At 42.6% G+C, this 19167-nt stretch overlaps 3 pseudogenes; 1 reads left to right on the top strand and 2 right to left on the bottom strand.

Annotated features, from left to right (window-relative positions):
* Positions 1–3026: 3026 nt before the first annotated feature.
* LOC123786785 (forkhead box protein K2 pseudogene) lies at positions 3027–5037 on the bottom strand (annotated as a pseudogene).
* Positions 5038–13508: 8471 nt separating this feature from the next.
* LOC123786784 (olfactory receptor 4E2-like) lies at positions 13509–14554 on the top strand (annotated as a pseudogene).
* Positions 14555–17690: 3136 nt separating this feature from the next.
* LOC123786831 (olfactory receptor 4E1-like) lies at positions 17691–18651 on the bottom strand (annotated as a pseudogene).
* Positions 18652–19167: the final 516 nt, after the last annotated feature.

Here is a 19167-nt window from a genome sequence, read left to right as displayed (position 1 = left end):
CCTACTTCTTATGTTCCATAAATGAGTGAAACCGTATGATAATTGTCCTTCTCTGCTTGACTTATTTCACTTAAGAAGATGTGGTCCATATATACAGTGGAATATTACTCAGCCATCAGAAAGAATGATTACCCAACATTTGCAGCAACATGGACAGGACTGGAGGAGATTATGCTAAATGAAAGCAATCTCAATTCTTTTCCCGACGTGTCTTCAGGTAGCAGATGCTCTTCCAATTTTCGTTGGGAGAACACTGTTCCAGGAGACCAGAGTCTAGACCTGGATCAGTCACACACTTTCTGTGTGACCATAAACAAGTTGTATATCTTTCTGCAGCATCTGCTTTCTCTCCTGCAAAATGAATGGACAAAGCAGGTACTATGGGTTCTTCTAGCTCCAACTTTCTGAGATGATAAGAATTTATTATCTTGAATCTCCTCCCTAATTAGACCTCAGATGACAGACCATTTCAGCTGGAAATGAAGAGAGTAAGTGAATTGTATGGACAAACTACCCTTCCAGGGCCCTGGTGAAGTATTCAGCTGTAATGTAGATTAAAAATTCTCTGTGCACACTGTGTTTTCTCTTCATAATGAAGGGAGCTGTGCACAAAGGAATAGGGTTGTAGGGTATTAATTTGCTTCTGCTCTGCTGGGTCAAATGGCACTCAAGAGGTTAGGTGTTTGTAATCCAAACATGCACAAAGTTCAGGAAAGGAAGAAGCCTAGAGTTTGGTTACTTTGGACAAATTACGGGTCCATAGGGACCACTTCTTAAGATGACCCAGAGGAGAATTCAACTTTTTAATGGCCCTCTTGCTTATGCCAATATCACATAAAGACCAGAGGTTGCCTCGAGAGAGCCATGATAACTCTTGTCTCACTGATTACTCTATTGCTAAATGTTTCTCTGTGGTAAGGATAAGTAGTTAATAAAGGCATGTTGGATATTCCAGTGAACCTTCTGAAAACTGTTGTGGTTACAAAGTTATTAACTTATGTAAATGAATCAATGTGGCCAATGAACCAAGCTATGCACACAGAACATGTCCAGGAGGCGGAGAATCCCAAAGCTTAGCCACACTCAGGAGAGCAATGTGTAGTATTTAAAGGTGAATTCCAGAAGAAAAATGAAAAAAAGAACCCTAAGAATGCCTTTGATTGAAAAAGGCTCAACATGAAATGACAGACAGTTGAAAGATGGTTCTAGAATTTGTACATGTTGCTTTTGCATAGATTCCTGGAGCAAAAGTAAAAAATCCTTGCGTTTATGGGAAGCTGGTCAGCTCAAGAGGCTGTCCTCAAGCTTCCACTGTGTACCTGGTACCCATCCTATCTGCAGTCAGCAAATGTCAGCAACCCCTTTCTTGTGCCAGTTGTTATGTCCCAGGGGCAGATGAATTTTACTCTGTGATGTAGAATAATAGATCGGAGGGGTGAGTGAGTTAGCCTGAGATTTAAAATCTACGTGATTGTTGGAAACAATTATAGAGGGGAAAGTCAGAAAGAGATTTCATGTGAAAAGGATAAGTTAGATTTGGCTTGTTTCATAATAATCATATGTCTTGAGTATAGAGCATCAATTTTTTTTTCCGTTAAGAGATCATTAGTTTCCTTTTTAGCCCTAACTCACAAGGAATATCAAAATCAGGGTCATTGTGGCACTTTTATATGAATTACAATTAGTTATGATGTGGTTGCAATTACTGATTTTTGGGAAATAATGTTGCTTTACTACCATAAGGTGAAAAATCGGAACGGGGATCCACATCTGTAGGTGTGTGATGTGAATAGTTCTCCTGGGGTTGGGCAGTGCACACCTGTATGATCATGTACAGAGCCCTGTCAGAGGAGATAGTGATTTAAAAAGAAATGGCTTACCTACTTCCCCAGAGTTTTATCTTTGAAATGACTACCAGAGATACAGGTACTGCTAAGAGATCAAGGCAAGAGGGAAAGGTCTGGAAATGGGACCTTATGAGATGCCCATGCAAAGAGAGAAAGTCGGGGAAGGAGAATAAAGAGGAAGAGCCTGTGAAGTTTTAGGAGAATTAGTTTTGGGCAGTATCATGAGTGTCCTCGGGATTCATAATCATTAAGATGGAAAGCATTACCTTCTGTTTTGCTTTTTAGAAGAGTTTGTGTGGGATTGGAATTGATTCTTTAAGTGTTTAGTATAATGTACTGTGAAGGCATCTGGGTCTGTGTTTTTCTTTCTGGGATATACTTTAAAAATATATTATTAGTAGTATTATTTAGGAGGCTTGTTTTATTTTATGAAGTCAACACAAAGGAACAAAGTCAACACAGAGGAACAACCAGCAAAATGTAGCAGGAAAGAGAACCAGTTAAGAGCAGCTTCCTGAGTCCAGCAGTTCTTTCAGTCATGGTTAACATGGGGCCCAGCGTGGGGGTCCATCTGTCCAGCCTGTCTGTCCATCCTAGATGCATCTGGTATCTGCTCTAACACAGAAAACCTACAGATGTCATCAAGTAGCTCCATCTGAACGGTAACAGGGAAGACAAAAGGAAATCATTCCATGGCTGAGAACAAACAACAAAAACAGAACTACATAGTTTCTTTTCCCCAAATGAAATAAATAGGGAAAGTCCTGTGTAATTCCAAAATCTCCAGGGTAGAAATGGAGCGATCTGAAATGTCAAAGACCCCGTTATTTTGTAAAGAAAGTACACCTCAAAATATTCTAATTGCACGTGTGAACCATGAACTAGTGTCTCATCCCAAGGGTCCTGGGAGGGTGGTAGGGACTGTCCCTGCCTGTCCCAGCATCTTGCTGTGGAGTGACAAGCTGAGCTGGGGATGGGAAGACACTGCCAAACCAGGTTTTGTTGTCTGAGGTTTTGTTCAGGTGTGACTTCTGTCTTTTAGGAGTTTTGAGGCCACCTCAGTTGTGTGTTTTCAGTGCTGAGGTGAAGTTCAATGGAAGGACCCTCTACCCACCGAGACAACGTGCTCCGAGTGTCAGTGGGAGGTGCTGTCTCCTTTTGGCACCACGGAGTTGAATATTAAAGTAAGAAAAGCTGTCCCAGTGGCTGGTTTTGGACACCTTTCTCCCTGCCGGCTGCCACACGCAGGGTGATGATGATGTTGTCACCGCCGTCTTCCCTCTGGACCTGCTTCAACTCCTGCTGTTCCGTCTTGTCACCATTCTGGCGCTTTGTGGGCAGGGAGGTCAACACCGATGCACGTCTTGCCATTGTGTCCAGAGGACTCTCCACATTGTTCACCTGGTTACGGCCAGTGGCAGGGATTGGCATCAGGCAAGTCCCGTTTCGTGGGACAGTTTTTGTTGGTTGCTGGTGCTGACTTAGAGGTGCCTGCTGCACTGTGGTGACCATGTGGACAGGGGTGGTCTGTGGCTCCTGAATGATCCAGCCGGCAGCGCCCGCTGTGGCATGGGTAATGGCAGGAATAGTTTCCCCTTTCACTTTTACTTCTTTGTGATCGCCATTGTCTTGCAGCTCTGCCTTAGGAGGGGCCAGCACGGCCGCCTGAGTGACCCGAGCCTGGATGGCAACAGTGTACGTGCTTCCCGGGGCCAGGCCTGCCATGCTGGTGACAGACACTGCGGGGATCTGGTGGGCGACGTGCGCCGTCTGCACTACAGGCTGCTGGGAGGTTGAGGTGGTCACAGGAGCAGCGACCGTGTAGGTGATGGGATCGATCGATCGTCGGTGGCAGCTGCCACTGCCCGGCCATTAAAATGGGCTGACAAGACAGAGGGGAGCCTGGTGCACACTGGGCAAACTGTGCCTTCTGGATGATGGCCAGTTTGGGCTGTGAGGCACTGGGCTCAGGCTCCAGGGGGGCCAGTGAAACTTCCCTTGACAGGCTCTTGGGGGTCTGGGCACCACTGACGAGTGCAGACAGCATTCCAGCGTGATTGGGAGAGGCTGGGCCACTTCTGGAGAAGAGGGGTCCCAGAGGGTTTCTAAAGCAAGGCATGCCCATGGACCATCTTTTCCTAAAAGCCTGCCCTATGAATTTGCTTTCAGAGGCAGGATCTATCCTCCAGAATAAGCCCTTTTGCCTGGTTCTTCCAGGGAACGTGGTACTATGATGAAATAAGGATTCAGAGAGAGATTGTGGCGAATTGGATTCGGCCAGCTCTTGTCCACTGTCTTGTAGTGGTAATTTTTAGTGATGTGAGTATAAATTCCATTTAGGGTAAGTTGCTTCTCAGGAGCCATCATAGTTTTCTGTCCTATGAATTCTGCATAGGAATAAGGTGGCTTTAAATCATTCTTGGGGCTGTCTGCACCAGAAGCTTCCTTTTCATTTTCTGGCTACCAGTTGTCAGCCATTCACTTGAGGTCAGCTGGTATCGCCCTGCTCCCCGGGGGCTGGATAGGCAGGAGTTCGCAGCACTGGGTTCCAGTGGGAGAGGGAGGGGGGTTATGAGGGAAGGGGGCCATGGCATTTGGAATGTGGATGGTCAGGGCTGAGATGTGGGCCTGCACAGGCTTTACCCGGGACCGGGAGCCTCCTACTTCTCCGTCTTCTCACTGGACAGGGTAGTGAACGGGATCCTGAGATTTGTGCTCGGGAACCTGGAGGTGCACACGCGCGGCCGTTATCCGGTGGTGCCCTGCGCCTTGGGAACACGGCGTCCACCGACAGGGCAAACATCCGTTCTCGCCGGGGCAGCGCAGGTAGAAGTCGCTGCTGGCGTCGGGCCTGGGTTGGCCTGGAATGCTCTGGGGCACCCAGCCATGGCCGCTGCTGCCGCTGCCCAGCAGGGGTGGGGGGAGGGAGGGCGTGAAGATCTCGAGGTGCCCCGTGAGATGAAGCTCAAGGGCAGGTGCTCACGTCAACCAAGGCCTGCAGGAGTTGCAGCGGCTGGTCACCCAGCGCGTCTTCCTCAGGTACTCCAAGACCTCCCGGCCCTCCAGGCGCGCCGTGGCCCAGCCGCCCCGTGGGGACCCGCCACCTGCGCCTGGGCCGCCTCCTGGTGCCACCGCCTGCGGGAGGCCAAGCTAGTGCCCTGGAGCGCGGGGCCTGGTGCCCTAGGCCCATGAGAGCCAGGCCATCCCTGACGCCCCCACCGCAGCCATGGTGCTGAGGGTCAGGTGAGGCCACTGGCCAGGGAGCTCCAAGCCTGGGATATACTCTTTTTATTGCTCACTTGATCTTTTCCCTTGTTACAGGTCTGTTCATATTATCTGTTTCCACTTGAGTCAGGTTTGGTAGTTTGTGTCTTCTTAGAAATATGTCCATTTCATATAGGTGACCTACTTTGCTGGCTGTTCATAACATTCCCTTATAATCCTTTTTATTTTTGTAAGGTGGGTAGTAATGCTCCCATTCCAAAATTTAATCATTTTAATGTTCTCTCTCTTCCTTCTTGGTCAGTCTAGTGAAAGGTTTGTCATTTTTGTTGATTTTTACAAAGAACCAACTTTTGGTTTTGTTTGCTCATCTCTCTTGTTTTATACTATTTCATTTATGTTTACTCTGTTATTTCCTTCCTTATGCTTGTTTTCTCCCCCTTATGCTTGTTTTAACATTAGTTTGCTCTTTTTTTTTTTTAGATTTTTTATTTATTTGTTTGACAGAGATAGACAGCCAGCGAGAGAGGGAACACAAGCAGGGGGAGTGGGAGAGGAAGAAGCAGGCTCCCCGTGAAGGAGCCTGATGTGGGTCTGGATCCCGGAACGCTGGGATCACGCCCTGAGCCGAAGACAGATGCTTAATGACTGCGCTACCCAGGCACCCCTAGTTTGCTCTTTTTACTTTACTCTTCTTATACTGGAAAGTTAGGTTCTTGACTGGAGATTTTTTTTAATACATCTGTAACTATATAAACACATCGGTAACTATAAACACTATGGTGTTTGTTTACAGAGAGAAATTTGATGAGATGTACATAGACCATTTCATAGAGTCTGTTGAGTGTATTCCAAGGCATTCTGGCTGGCTACTACCCATGAAATCAACAACATCTCCCTCTTCCTCCTTTCTTTTTCCTTCCCCTCCATATCTGAATTCCTTTTTCTCCATTCATAAATGCGAGACTGTTTTTCATGATTTGGAGCCTGTAGCATCTATCATGGCTATAGTCTGCCATATGTTTACTCTCCTGCAAGGATGGAACTCCGCCAGGGCCTGGGACATTTGCTGCCTCCATATCTTTTTCTCCTCAATATCATCAAACCTCACGGTCTCTTCATCTTCACTGCAGAGGTGGATACATGTTGTATCATGTATCGCTATGTCATTCCTTTTTGTTACTGAACAATATTCCACTTTATGGACATACCACTTTGGTTTAACCATTTGTCAATGGATAGACATGTTGGTTTTTTCCACTTTTTGGATCGTATGAATTATGCTGCCATGAATATGTACAAATTTTTGTGTGGACATATACTTTCCTTTTTCTTTGAGAGAGAGAGTATGAGTGGGGGGGGGAGAGGCAGAGAGGGTAAGGAAGAATCTTTTTTTAATTATTTTTATTTTTAAATTTTATTTTATTTTATAAATAAATTTCTATTATATTTATAGTTTATCAATTAATGAACATATAGTGTAATATTAGTTTCAGAGGTAGAGTTTAGTGATTCATCAGTTGCATACAACACCCAGTGCTCATTCCATCAAGTACCCTCCTTAATGCCCATCACCAGTTACCCCATCCCCCCACTGACCCTCGGTTTGCTTCCTATAGTTAAAAGTTTCTTTGGTTTGTCTCCCTCTCTGATTTCATGTTATTTTATTTTTCCTTTCCTTCCTCTATGATCTTCTGTTTTGTTTCTTGAATTCCACATATGAGTGAAATCATAGAATTGTCTTTCTGTGATTGACTTATTTCACTTAGCCTAATACCCTCTAGTTCCATCCATGTCATTGCAAATGGTGCAATTTTGTTTTCTTTCACGACTGAATAACATTCCATTGCATATCTACACCACATATTTTTTTAAATTTTATTTTCTGAAGATTTCATTTATTTAAAAGAGAGAGAGAACGAGTGGAGGGAGGGGCAGAAGGAGAAGGAGAAGCAGACTCACTGCTGAGCAGGGAGCCTGATGTGGGGCTTCATCCCCACCCTGGACCCTGGGATCATGACCTGAACCCAAGGCAGACACCTAACCGACTGAGCCACCCAAGCACCCAGTACCACATCTTTATGCATTCATTTGTTAATGGACATCTGGGCTCTCTCCATAGTTTGGCTGTTGTGGACATTGCTGCTATAAACATTGGGGTGCAGGTGCTCCTTCGGATCAGTATATTTGTATCCTCTGGGTAAATATCTAGTAGTGCAATTGCTGGGTTGTAGGGTAGGTCTATTTTTAACTTTTTGAGGAACCTCCATATTGTTTTCCAGAGCGGCTGTATGGGAAAGAATCTTAAGCATGCTCCATTCTCAGTGCAGAGCCTGATGTGGGGCTGGATCTCAAAACCCTGAGGTCAGGACCTGAGCCAAAATCAAGAGTTTGATGCTGAACAGACTGAGCCACCCAGGCGGTCTGAACATATGTTTTCAGCTCTCTTCAGTATAGGAGTGGCTCTGCTGGATTACGATAACTTGTGTCTTTAACATTTTGAAGAGCTGCCTTTTTTTTTTTTTGCCAAAATGCCTGCATCATTTTATCTTCCTACCAATAATTATTGAGGGTTCTAATTTCTCCACATCTTTTCTGACACTTGTCATTTTCTGTCTTTTTTATTACAGTTATCCTAGAGCATGTGAAGTGGTATCTTGTGGCTTTGCTTTGCATTTCCCTGAAGGCTACTAATGTTGAAAAGTTTTTCATGGGTTTACTGGCCATTTGTCTATCTTCTTCAGAACAATGTCTATTAGAGTCCTTTGCCTATTCTTAAGTTGGGTTGTCTTTTTATTGAGTTGTAAGTGTTCTTTATCTATTTTGGGAACAAGGTAGACCATATACATTTAATGTGATTATCGATGGGGTTTGGTTTAAAACTACCATTTTGCTATTTGTTTTCTATTCTCATTTTCTTTTATGTTTCTATTTATCATTTGGATTCACTGGGCTTTTTTTAAATTATTTTTTATAATATTTTTTATTATGTTATGTTAGTCACCATACAGTACCTCCCTAGTTTTTGATGTACTGTTCTATGATTCATTACTTGCGTATAACACCCAGCGCACCATGCAATACGTGCCATCCTTAATACCCATCACTGACTGGCCTGTCACTGAGCTTTTAAAGAAAATGTTTTATTTCATCTCCAGTATTACCTTATTAGCCATGTCACTTTATTTTAACTGTTTGTCAAGCATTTAGAGAATACATCTTTAATGCAGTACATCGTCAAATAATGTTGATACCACTGCCTGCATAATATAGGAATCTTTCCAACTTCCGTCTTCTTCTTTCCAGTCTTTTGGTTGTTATTTTCATATGTTTTATTCCTGCATGTTGTTAGTTCCACAATACATTACTATTGTTTTTGATTTAGGTAGTCACAGCTGCTTTTGGGAGATTGAAAACCCACTGGTACAAACATCTTGATATTTTTGCCTTATGTAAAGAGGTTATCTTATGTGGACAATCTGTTAAGAACGGATTGTAATTTCTGGCTTTGAATTTTCCTGAAACAGTAGAAAAGACAAATGAGGAGGTGTTGAGTCAGATATTTCTGGAAACTTATTGAGTTTCAGGCTGCCTGTTGGGCATTTTGGGAGCCTGTGGATTGATAGCAATTCATTTAGGATTCATGGGTGAGGTTTCATTTGTAAGTGGACTTCGGCTCTCTGGTGGATGTTGCAGTGGTTAGTACAGTGGCAGAACAAACTGATGTCCTGCTAATTGCCAAAGGTTTGGAAATCTATCTATATTTGGAGGCTGCTGGTTTTATTGTCTACTTATTAAATTGCTAAATGACAGAGATTAATAACAGGAAATTCATTTAAATGGAAAACTCATAATAGTACCCCTGAGTATTCATTGATGACAAATTCCATTCTAGTCATCCAGTGATCACTTCAAAATCCTGTGTCAGGCAGAGGCAGATAAAAATCCCAAAGCTTTCAAGACTGCAATTTACCCTGTGTAAATTGTGTGCTCTAGGATTTTCCATCCTGGGCTTCTGTAACAGGGTATAAGAGGACAGTTGAATCAGGAGGAGGTACAAGAGTAAGTGTTTGATGTCAGTGGGAAGTCTCTTTTAAACAAGCAAGATAAGTCTGTGAGGTAATGTGACTGATTTTACATTGGAGAATATTGCTTTGGCCTTTAAAAGAGAATCAGAGTTTAATAGAGTTAGCGGGTTGATCGATTTGGTTTGATGACACTGAGTTTTCCTATCCTCTTCCTGCCTCCCCTTTATAAAGTAATAATGACTACTGTTGCTTATTTAAGGTAGATATTGAGGGAGGGAGAGAGAGTACTTGAAGGAATTGGCTCATGAGATTTGGGGCCTGGCCAATCTGATGTCTGCAGAGCAGGCCAGCAGGCTGGATGTTGGCCAGAGTCAGTCTTGCAGTCTTGAGTCTGGAAACAGGATTCCAGACAATTGTTACTGTCTCCTCTGTGAAGCTATTGTGGGGATTGCAGAGAGCTTGGGTGAAAGGTGAAAGGTGAAAGGAAAAGGCAAAGGGCAGAAAGGGATGGGTTTCAGGGTCTTTCAGTGCTTTATGAAGGATTTCAGTATACAAAACACACACTAATATACCCGATATGGGTATCTAGTGGGGATTCTGGTCCTTTTAATTCAATTACTCCTTAGTAGATAAGATTTCTGCTGATTTCCTTAAAAACCTGGGATCAAAGTTTTTAAAATAATTTTTTTATTATATTATGTTGGTCACTATACAGTACATCCCTAGCTTTTGATGTAAAGTTCCATGATTCATTACTTGCGTATAACACCCAGTGCACCATGCAATACGTGCCCTCCTTAATACCTATCACCAGATCAAATTCTTACCTGCTTTCCAGATTGTGAAAATAAAGTCAAGTGATCTGCACAAAATGTACCCACAGTTATGATAGATCAGTTGGTTAAAGGGATAAAAAAGAGCAGGATCCAAATGTTTTTAAGATTAGTACTAGACCTCTTTCTTTCTTTCTTTCTTTCTTTCTTTCTTTCTTTCTTTCTTTCTTTCTTTTCTTTCTCTTTCTTTCTTTCTTTCTTTCTTTCTTTCTTTCTTTCTTTTCTTTCTTTCTCTCTTTCTTTCTTTCTTTCTTTCTTTCTTTCTTTCTTTCTTTCTTTCTTTCTTTCCTTATGTGCTTACTTACTTACTTACATACTTACTTATTTGGCTTCACGCCCAAGGTGGGGCTTGAAGTCGGGACTCTGAGATCAAGAGTGGCATGCTCTACTGACTGAGCCAGCCAGGTGCCCCAGAATCCAAATTTTCAGATACATTGCCTGACAAAATAGGTCCTCACTCAGTAATGTTCATTAGTTCAACAGAACAACAATAGAACCGAAGACTGGCTTTACTTGGCACAGCTTCTCAAAAAATTTTATATTTTCTTTTTTCCTCCATCTTTCTTGAGGTGTAATCAACAGACAAATAAAGATTGAATGTATTTAAGGTGGCCATGTGATTTGATAAAGATGTACATTGTGACATGATTACCATGATCAACACACTTTTCTACTTTTCTTGATGCAAAATTTTAAGCTTCAAGTTAGTATTTGCTTATATCTCTTAATGTATGCTATTTATTTGTATTAATTAAAAATGAGTATTTTCCTTATATACAAAATATTTGTTGAGTAAATGAATGGCTTTTGATGAACAGATTTTGGAACCTGTTCAAAGATAGTTCTAATAGTGCGCATAATAATTACTGATCAAAGCGGAAAGGGCAAGTAGGCTTAGTACTCTACCTTACCTGGCTAGAAGAAGGCAGAAATATTGAAAAGGACAAACGAAAAATTAACAGAGAAGGAAGGAGTTTGAAAAAAATCCAGAGACCAAATTAAAAGGGTGAAACTACTTTTTTCTAAAGACTTTATTTGTTCATTTGACAGAGAGAGAGAGAAAGAGAGAGAACACAAAAAGAGGGAACTGCAGAGGGAGAAGCAGGCACCCCGCTGAGCAGGGAGCCTGACTTGGGGCCCCATCCCAGGACCCAGGGACCACGACCTGAGCTGAAGGCAGATGCTCAGCTGATTGAGCCACCCAGGCGTCTGCCCTAAGAGTGAAATTATTTTAACAGAAAACCAGGTACTAATGTCATAGTGTTTTAAAACATTTTGCTTTCTCTCTGTTTCATTTCAGAAGGGATTATGGAAGTAGTGGAAGAAAGAACATGATAACAGTTAGCTACATCACCCCTGTGTCACTGAAGAACATTGGTGAGTTTTACCACCTCTTCACTTGCATTGCCTGACATGCCTTCTGTGGGGTATGTACCCGTATGCATGTGTGTTCATGGTACTGAGCAAGACCCATTCTCAAACACTTGTCTGTTATGTTGCGCAAGTGTGTAGTATTTATACATTTAGTAGAAGGCCTTTTAACTTACGAGAATTATTTTAACCTCTTTGCTGTCTCAGGACTCAGTATACTTTTTCAATGTGTTGCTTTCTGCACAGGCACCCCTGCACCCCTAAGATACCACAAATACACACACCCTCTATGATTCCTCAAAATGTCTAGGATTATGCCTTGCCACCTTTTAGATTTTGCCACAGCACCTGTTCCTTCTCTCTAGTCATCAAAAAAGTCATAGAATTATGGAGTTTTGAGGTTGGAAGGGATCAATACCATCACTAGCACAGTGCCTGCTAGGCATTCACAAATGTTTGTGGAATGAATGTCGAATGAGATACACTCTTTCAAAGAGAGAAGGAGTCTCTTCTACTGGCAGATGGTCATTCAGTCTTTGCTTGTTTGTGGAAGCAAGGGAGTCTTTACTACCACCAGAGAAAGCCTGTCTTTCCTGAGCTCTGAAAGTCAGCATACAGATTCGATTTGGGCTGTTCTGGAGAAGAAATGGCAGAGTACAGCTGAAGCATGAGAGTTCTGCTCCCCTGGGCTTCCTGATCCAGTGTCACTCTCTGAGACATAACTCACCAGGACCGCATCCTTGGAATATCTGAGGGAGGTGCTTTTGAGTCTTTCTCTGGACAGAGAGAAGAGGACACTATTTGGTTCTTACCTTAAAGCATCCTCACCTTTAAAATCCTCAGAGAAGGGGCACCTGGGTGATTCAGTGGGTTAAGCATCTGACTCTTGATCTCAGCTCAGGTCTTGAGCTCAGGGTTGTGAGATTGAGCCCCACATCAGGCTCTGCCCTGGTGTGGAGTCTGCTTAAGATTCTCACTCTCGCTCCCCCTCTGCCCCTCTGTCCCACCACCCTTAGAAAGCAACAACAACAACAACAACAACAACAACAACTTAAGAGCCTCAGAGAAGTTTTCTTTCTCCACTTGTTCTGGTTGGCAGCTAGGTAAATAATATCATAATATACTATGAAGAATAAGATCTTTTTTAAAGAAAAGATTTAGTTACTCATGTGAGAGAGAGAGAGAGAGAGACATGGGATTGTGTTTGATATCACAACCCTGACATCATGACCTGAGCCAAAACCAAGACTCACACACATGACCAACTGAGCTACCCAGGTGCCCCAGTAGTTATTGCTTTTTAGGAAAATTTCAATGTAATGGACAGAAAGAAGTGTTTTTTTTGTTTTTAATATTTCAGTACCATAAAATAGGCATGAAAGAGTAGACATAGGATTTGATTGTATCAGCAAAGTTTTCTTTTCTTTTTCTTTTTTTTTTTAAAAGAGTTTATTTATTTATTTGATGGAGCCAGCCAGCGAGAGAGGTCACACAAGCAGGGGGAGTGGGAGAGGAAGAAGCAGGCTCCTAGCGGAGGAGCCTGATGTGGGGCTCGATCCCAGAATGCCGGGATCACGCCCTGAGCCAAAGGCAGAGGCTTAAGGACTGTGCCACCCAGGCGCCCCCAGCAAAGTTTTCTTGAAGGTGGGGGTAACATGGCAGAAGCAGTAACCAACCTGCTTGGAGAGAGGAGTACATAGGGGAAAAAGGAGGATTCCAGACTGGAAAAATAAACAGGTATTAGTCTGTTGCAGGCTTTGGATGTACATTTAATTTGATAGGAAGAGTGAAATGGTGAAAGACTTTAGTTGGGAGTCATATTTTGGAAGATTAATTTGGTGTTATCTGTGGGTTAGACCGAAATGAAAAAAGGCAGCCAACTAGTGGCTAAGAGTTTTGGCAACTTGACTTATTCTTGTCAGATTCATGTATCTCATCTGCAAGCCAGGAATAGTAATGCCTATGCCATGGTGCAGTTGTGGTTACTAGAAATGTGTATATAAAATGTTGGGAACAGCTCCTGGTACACAATGGGTGTATTGTAACAGTCGCTATTAGGTTGCTCTTCTATTTTATATGCCCTGATAATAAATAAGCAATTCATAATGGAATGTAGAATCACTTCAGTGAGTTCTAGTCCTGTAATATTAAAGCTAAATTAGCTTTCATGGTCCCCCCCGCCACAAGGTCCTTTGACAATTCATTGGATGGATGCTCTAAATCAAACAAGAGTGATTGAATTTGTCTCCTTGGGACTCACTGAGAGCTGGGTGCTGGAGGCACTATTTTCTGTAGCATTTTCCATCACATATGTACTGACCCTTTTGGGGAACACTCTCATCATAGTTACTATAGTTTTTAGTCTGCATATCCATACCCCCATGTACTTCTTCCTGAGCAATCTGTCCTTTATTGACATCTGCCACTCATCTGTCACTGTGCCCAAGATGCTAGAGGGCTTGCTTTTGGAGAGAAAGATGATTTCCTTTGATAATTGCATCGCACAGCTGTTCTTTCTACATCTGTTTGCTTGTGCTGAGATCTTTCTGCTGACCATCATGGCTTATGATCGTTATGGAGCCATCTGTGCTCTGCTGCACTATCCCAATGTGATGAACATCAGGTCTGTGTACAGCTTGTGTTTGCTCTCTGGTTGGGGGGTTCTGTTCACTCTCTGGTGCAGACCTTCCTGACCATTCGTCTACCTTACTGCAGCCACAACATTATTGATAGCTACTTCTGCGACGTGCCCCCTGTCATCAAGCTGGCATGCACAGATGCGTACCTCACGGGAATGCTCATTGTGTCTAACAGTGGAACCGTCTCCCTCACCTGTTTCCCGGCTTTGGTCACCTCTTACACGGTCATCCTGGTTTCTCTTCGAAAACAGTCAGCTGAGGGGCGCCGGAAAGCCCTGCCTACCTGCTCAGCCCACTTCATGGTGGTTGGCTTCTTCTTCGGACCATGTATCTTCCTCTACCCTTGGGCAGACACCAGCTTCTCCATGGACAAGGTGGTGTCCGTCTTCTACACGGTGGTCACCCCTCAGCTAAATCCCCTCATTTACACCTTGAGGAATGAGGAGGTAAAAAGTGCCATCAAACATCTCAGACAGGAACAGGTTTTTTTCATGAAGTCAGGCACACAATGGATTTGGAGTCACAAGTATAATTATGGCCATATCTTTAACAAGACAGTGGAAGTAAAAAAACAGAATCAGATCAAATGGCACAGAGCAGAACTTCTTTTTTAAAGGGAAGGATTTATTAACTTTTACTTACATAAAGGAAACGATCATGGTGGAACCTAAAGGAAAAAGAATCTGGGGCTTCCTCAGTGGCTCACTCGGTTAAGTGTCTGCCTTCGGTTCAGGTCATGATCCCGGAGTCCTAGGATGGAGCCTGGAGTGCAGCTCCCTGCTCAGACGGGACTCTGCTTCTCCCTCTGCCTCTCACCCCACTCGTGCTCTCTCACTCTCTCTCCCTCTCAAATAAATAAATAAAATCTGAAAAAAAAAAAGAATCTGGAAAACTTGAAAGAAGGCTTCTGGTTTCACTAGTAAAAGATCACAATTTGGGGCATGGACTGAGTTTCAGGAACAGGTACACTTGTGAGATAACTTATTTTCTTGATTTGTGGATTCTGTGGGTTATTGCCTCTGGGAAGTGATATCACACTTAGGTTCTATAAATTGAAGTGGTTTTAATTTTACCTTTCAATGTAGATTCAAGGTGTTTATTTAAGCCATCAATGATTTGTAGTGAATTAAACTTACTTTGAACGTGATTCCTCATTCCTGCAACTATTTTGTATTTTTCATAATACTTTGATAAAATCAAGGTGGAAATGTATAAAGAACTTACTGTAAAATAAAGTTTATTGGTGTAGAATTTAGTTCCATAAAATGCATGCATTTTAATTGGGCAGTTTGAGAAATTTTGACAAAGGTATATATACACCCACGTAACCATGTCTCCAGTCAAGATATAGGGCATTTCCATCACCCAGAGAGTTTCTTCAGTCCCTTCCCAGCCAATCCCTCTATCTCCACCCAAGCATGCAAGCATCTGATTTTTGTCGCTATGAATTAGATGTGTCTTTCCTAGAGCTTCATATACATTGAATCATACAGTACGAACTTCCCTGTTCCTGACTTCTTTAGCTCTGCATGCTGTTTCTGAGATTAACCTACATCTTTTGTGGGTATTAGCAGTTTGTTTCTTCTTATTGTTGAATAATATCTCATGGTATGGGTATGCCACAGTTGTTTATTCAGTCATTTACTGATGGACATTTGGGTGTTTTCAGTTTTTGGCAGTTGTGAATAAAGTAGATATAAATGTTTACTTACAGGTTATTTTGGCCACAGGTCTTCATTTCTCCTGGGTAAATACCTAGGAGTAGAATTCTTGGATCATATAGTAAGTGTATGTTCAGCTCGTAAGAAACTAGAAGGCTGTTTTTCCAAGTGGTTGTATGATTTTTTGAAGTTGTTTATCTTTAAATAAACTCTACCCCTGCTGTGGGGCTCGAACTCATGACCCTGAGATGAAGAGTCTCACGCTCCACTGACTGAGCCAGCCAGGTGCCCCCAAAGTGGTTGTATGATTTTATGTTCTCATCAGAAGTCGAAGAGTTTAACATCCAATAACTGTTATTGTCAATATTTAATTTTAGGCCTGAAATTCCTGTGGTTTACTCTGCATTTTCCTAATTACTGATGATGCTGAGAATCTTTTAATCTGCTTATTATCCTTTCCTATATCTTGTGTTGTGATGTGTCTGTTCAAATATTTTGCTAATTTATTATGATTAGTTTTTTCTTCTTGTCACTATGTTATAAGAGTAAACAAAGTATTCTTTGTATATTCTGGATGCAAGATCTTTGTTGGATATATGTCTTGGTAATATTTTTTCTCATGCTGTGGCTTGCAGTTTTATTTTCTGAATGATATATTTTGAAGAGCAGAAGTTTATATTTGGATTGTCTTATTTATCATTCTTTTACTTTTAAGATTGATGCCTTTTGTGTCCTAAGAAATCTTCACCTCCCCCAAAGTCTCGAAGATTTTCTCCTAGTTTCTTTTAGAAATTTTACAGTTCAGCTTTAAATTTTAGGTTTGTGATCCATTTTAAGTTTCCTTTGATACATGGCGTGAGATGAGGGTTGAGATTAATTTTTCCCATCTACCTAGATGATCCAGTACCATTTAAAAATACTTTCTTCCCCCTTGCCTTGTCTTGGCACCATTTTGAAAGTTGGTTGACCCTTGAGAAGACATGAAAGTATTCTTTTGACCTCTTCACCATCATCTCTCACCATTCTCTGCCTTAGGGTCTAAGCTGTAACCACACTACCCTTTCTTTGCTTGGACCAAGCCAGGGTCTTTCCCAACACCTGCCATTTCCTCTGCCTAGAATGTTCATCACCTGTCTTTTTTCATGCAGGCCTCCTCTTTATCTTTCCGATCTTAGCTTCTATGTCATTTGTCAAAGAGACCTTCTTTGCCTCACCACTCTGAAGACAGTCTTTTCTGAAACTCTCTATCAACATTCAGTGTGTTTTTTTTTACAGGATTTGTTATGATCTGTAATTAAATGTATTTGTTTATATTTTTGTTTCCTATTTTCACTAGACTCTAAACTACATAAAGGAGGGACTAGTGTGTGTGTGTGTGTGTGTGTGTGTGTGTGTGTGTGTGTGTGTTATTGTAAGCCTGGTCCTTAGCACATAACAGGTGCTTGGTAAAAATTTGTCAAATGAATGAATAGTAAGATATCCCCATTTCATTGCTCTGATGGCAGATTTTTCCTGGCCACTTGAGGATATCAGTACCTTCAGTGACTCAAAGTCTTCTTTCTACATCACTGAAGTCGTAAGCAAACTCACTTGGTCTGAGTCACCGGTGTTTGCTGAGCCGTTTAGGCAAGCATCTGAGTGAATGATGTAGTCAAGTGCTGCCCAGCAATCTAAAGGTTCATTTCAACATTAGTTACCACCCTAAGACAACAGCCCGGAGAGGCGACATGGTGTAGTGAAAATAGCATGAGTTTGTGTTGATGCACTTGGCTTAATAGTCTGCTTCCAGCATTTCCTAGATGGGTGACCTTGGGCATACCGTTGGCTCTCTCTGAGCTTTCGTTCCATCATTGTAAACAAACATAAAACCTACCTCTCAAGTGGCTGTGGGCATGGAGTAAATATAGAGTGCCTAGAACAATTTCCAGCATATGGAAGATCCTGAAAATCACAGCTGCTGGTATGATTGTCAAATATTGGACCGAAGAGAATTCATAAGTCGTAAAGCCCGATAAATGTTAGGTGACTTATTCTTTGCAAGGCATTTCTTGGATGTGGAGCACCAGGCCTCTTAAGAGCCTAGACATTGTCATTTTTTCCCTCTCCCCTCCAACCTTCCCATGAACTTGTTCAAGGCATTCTTCGTGTCTTCATTCCTGAGAGTATAGGTGATGGGGTTCTGCAGAGGGGTCACTGTGGTGAAGAACACAGACACCACCTTGTCCTCCAGGAGGCTGGTGGATGGACGGGAATAGATGAAGATGCAGTGCCCCAGGAAGAGTGTGACGACAGTGAGGTGTGCTGCACAGGTGGATAAGGCCTTCCACCTGCCTTCAGAGATCTGTTGCCTCAGGCTCACCAGGATGACCGCATAGGACACCACGAGGACCACGAAACAGACCACAGAGATCAGCCCGCTGTTGGAGACAATGAGGATTTCAATGATGTGGGTGTCCATGCAGGCCAGTTTGATCACCTGAGGCACATCCGAGAAGAAGCTGTCAATCTCATCAGGACCACAGTGGGGCAGCTTGATGGTGAGGGAGGTCAGCGATATGGAGTGGATGGTGTCCCCCCGTCCAGAGGGCCACAGCCAGCAGCACACATACTTTCCAGTTCATCACTGTCCTGTACTGCAGGGGTTTGCAAATGGCCACGTACCAATCGTAGGCCATGACTGTGAGGAGAAAGATCTCAGTGCAGGCAAAGAGGTGCAGGAAGAACATCTGGGTGACACAGGCCTCAAAGGAGATGAGCTTCTCTTCTGACCACATATCTCTGAGCATCTTGGGGACAGTGACCGTGGAGTGGCAGACATCAATAAAAGATAGGTTACTGAGGAAGAAATACATAGGGGTATGGAGCCAGTGGTCATAGATAATAGTTACGACAATGAGGATGTTCCCAATCAGTGTCAGGACATAGGAAGTGAGGAACGGGGCAAACACAGTCATCTGCACCTTCTGATTGACAGATAAGCCTCTAAGCTGAATGTATGTCACGGAAGTGGTTTGATTGAGTAGGTCTGCCTCTTCCATTCTCTTTGTTGGACAGTCTGCTACTTGATCCATGTGGGGCTTGTATTATATTGTGATGTTGGCAATTAGGGTATGCCTAAGGAAGAGGGGTATACTGCCCGTACTCATTCTCAAGTAGTTTTGGAATTGAGATCCTTTATCATAGGCATAGTACACCAAGGATAATATAGAAAATGATGTTCAGTTGATTATAGGGCAATTACTATCACCACTGTCACTGATAACATACAAGGTTGAGAAATTAATTTTTGGCCTAACCTACAGTGTCTGTATTTCCCATTTCTTCTGGGTAGCCCTCTCCCCTGGCCCACTACTTCCCTCTCTGACTGTATACTGAATGTCCCACTCAGGCTTTTTCTCCTAAGAAGTCCCTCATGCTCCAAAAATTGTGTGTTCCCATTTCCTCTGCAGAATAAATGAGAAGAATTGTGGACACTGGCATAGTACTTGAGAGCTTGTAAAGCTCTTTCAAACTCATTAATTTACTTGATCTTCACAATATCCCTGTGATATTGTGGGGAGCATTAT

The sequence above is a fragment of the Ursus americanus genome, chromosome 9 (genome assembly GCF_024610735.1).
Source record: "Ursus americanus isolate L20-20 chromosome 9, mUrsAme1.1.p, whole genome shotgun sequence".
Classification (NCBI taxonomy): Eukaryota; Metazoa; Chordata; class Mammalia; order Carnivora; family Ursidae; genus Ursus; species Ursus americanus.
This window is presented reverse-complemented; position numbering and strand designations above follow the sequence as displayed.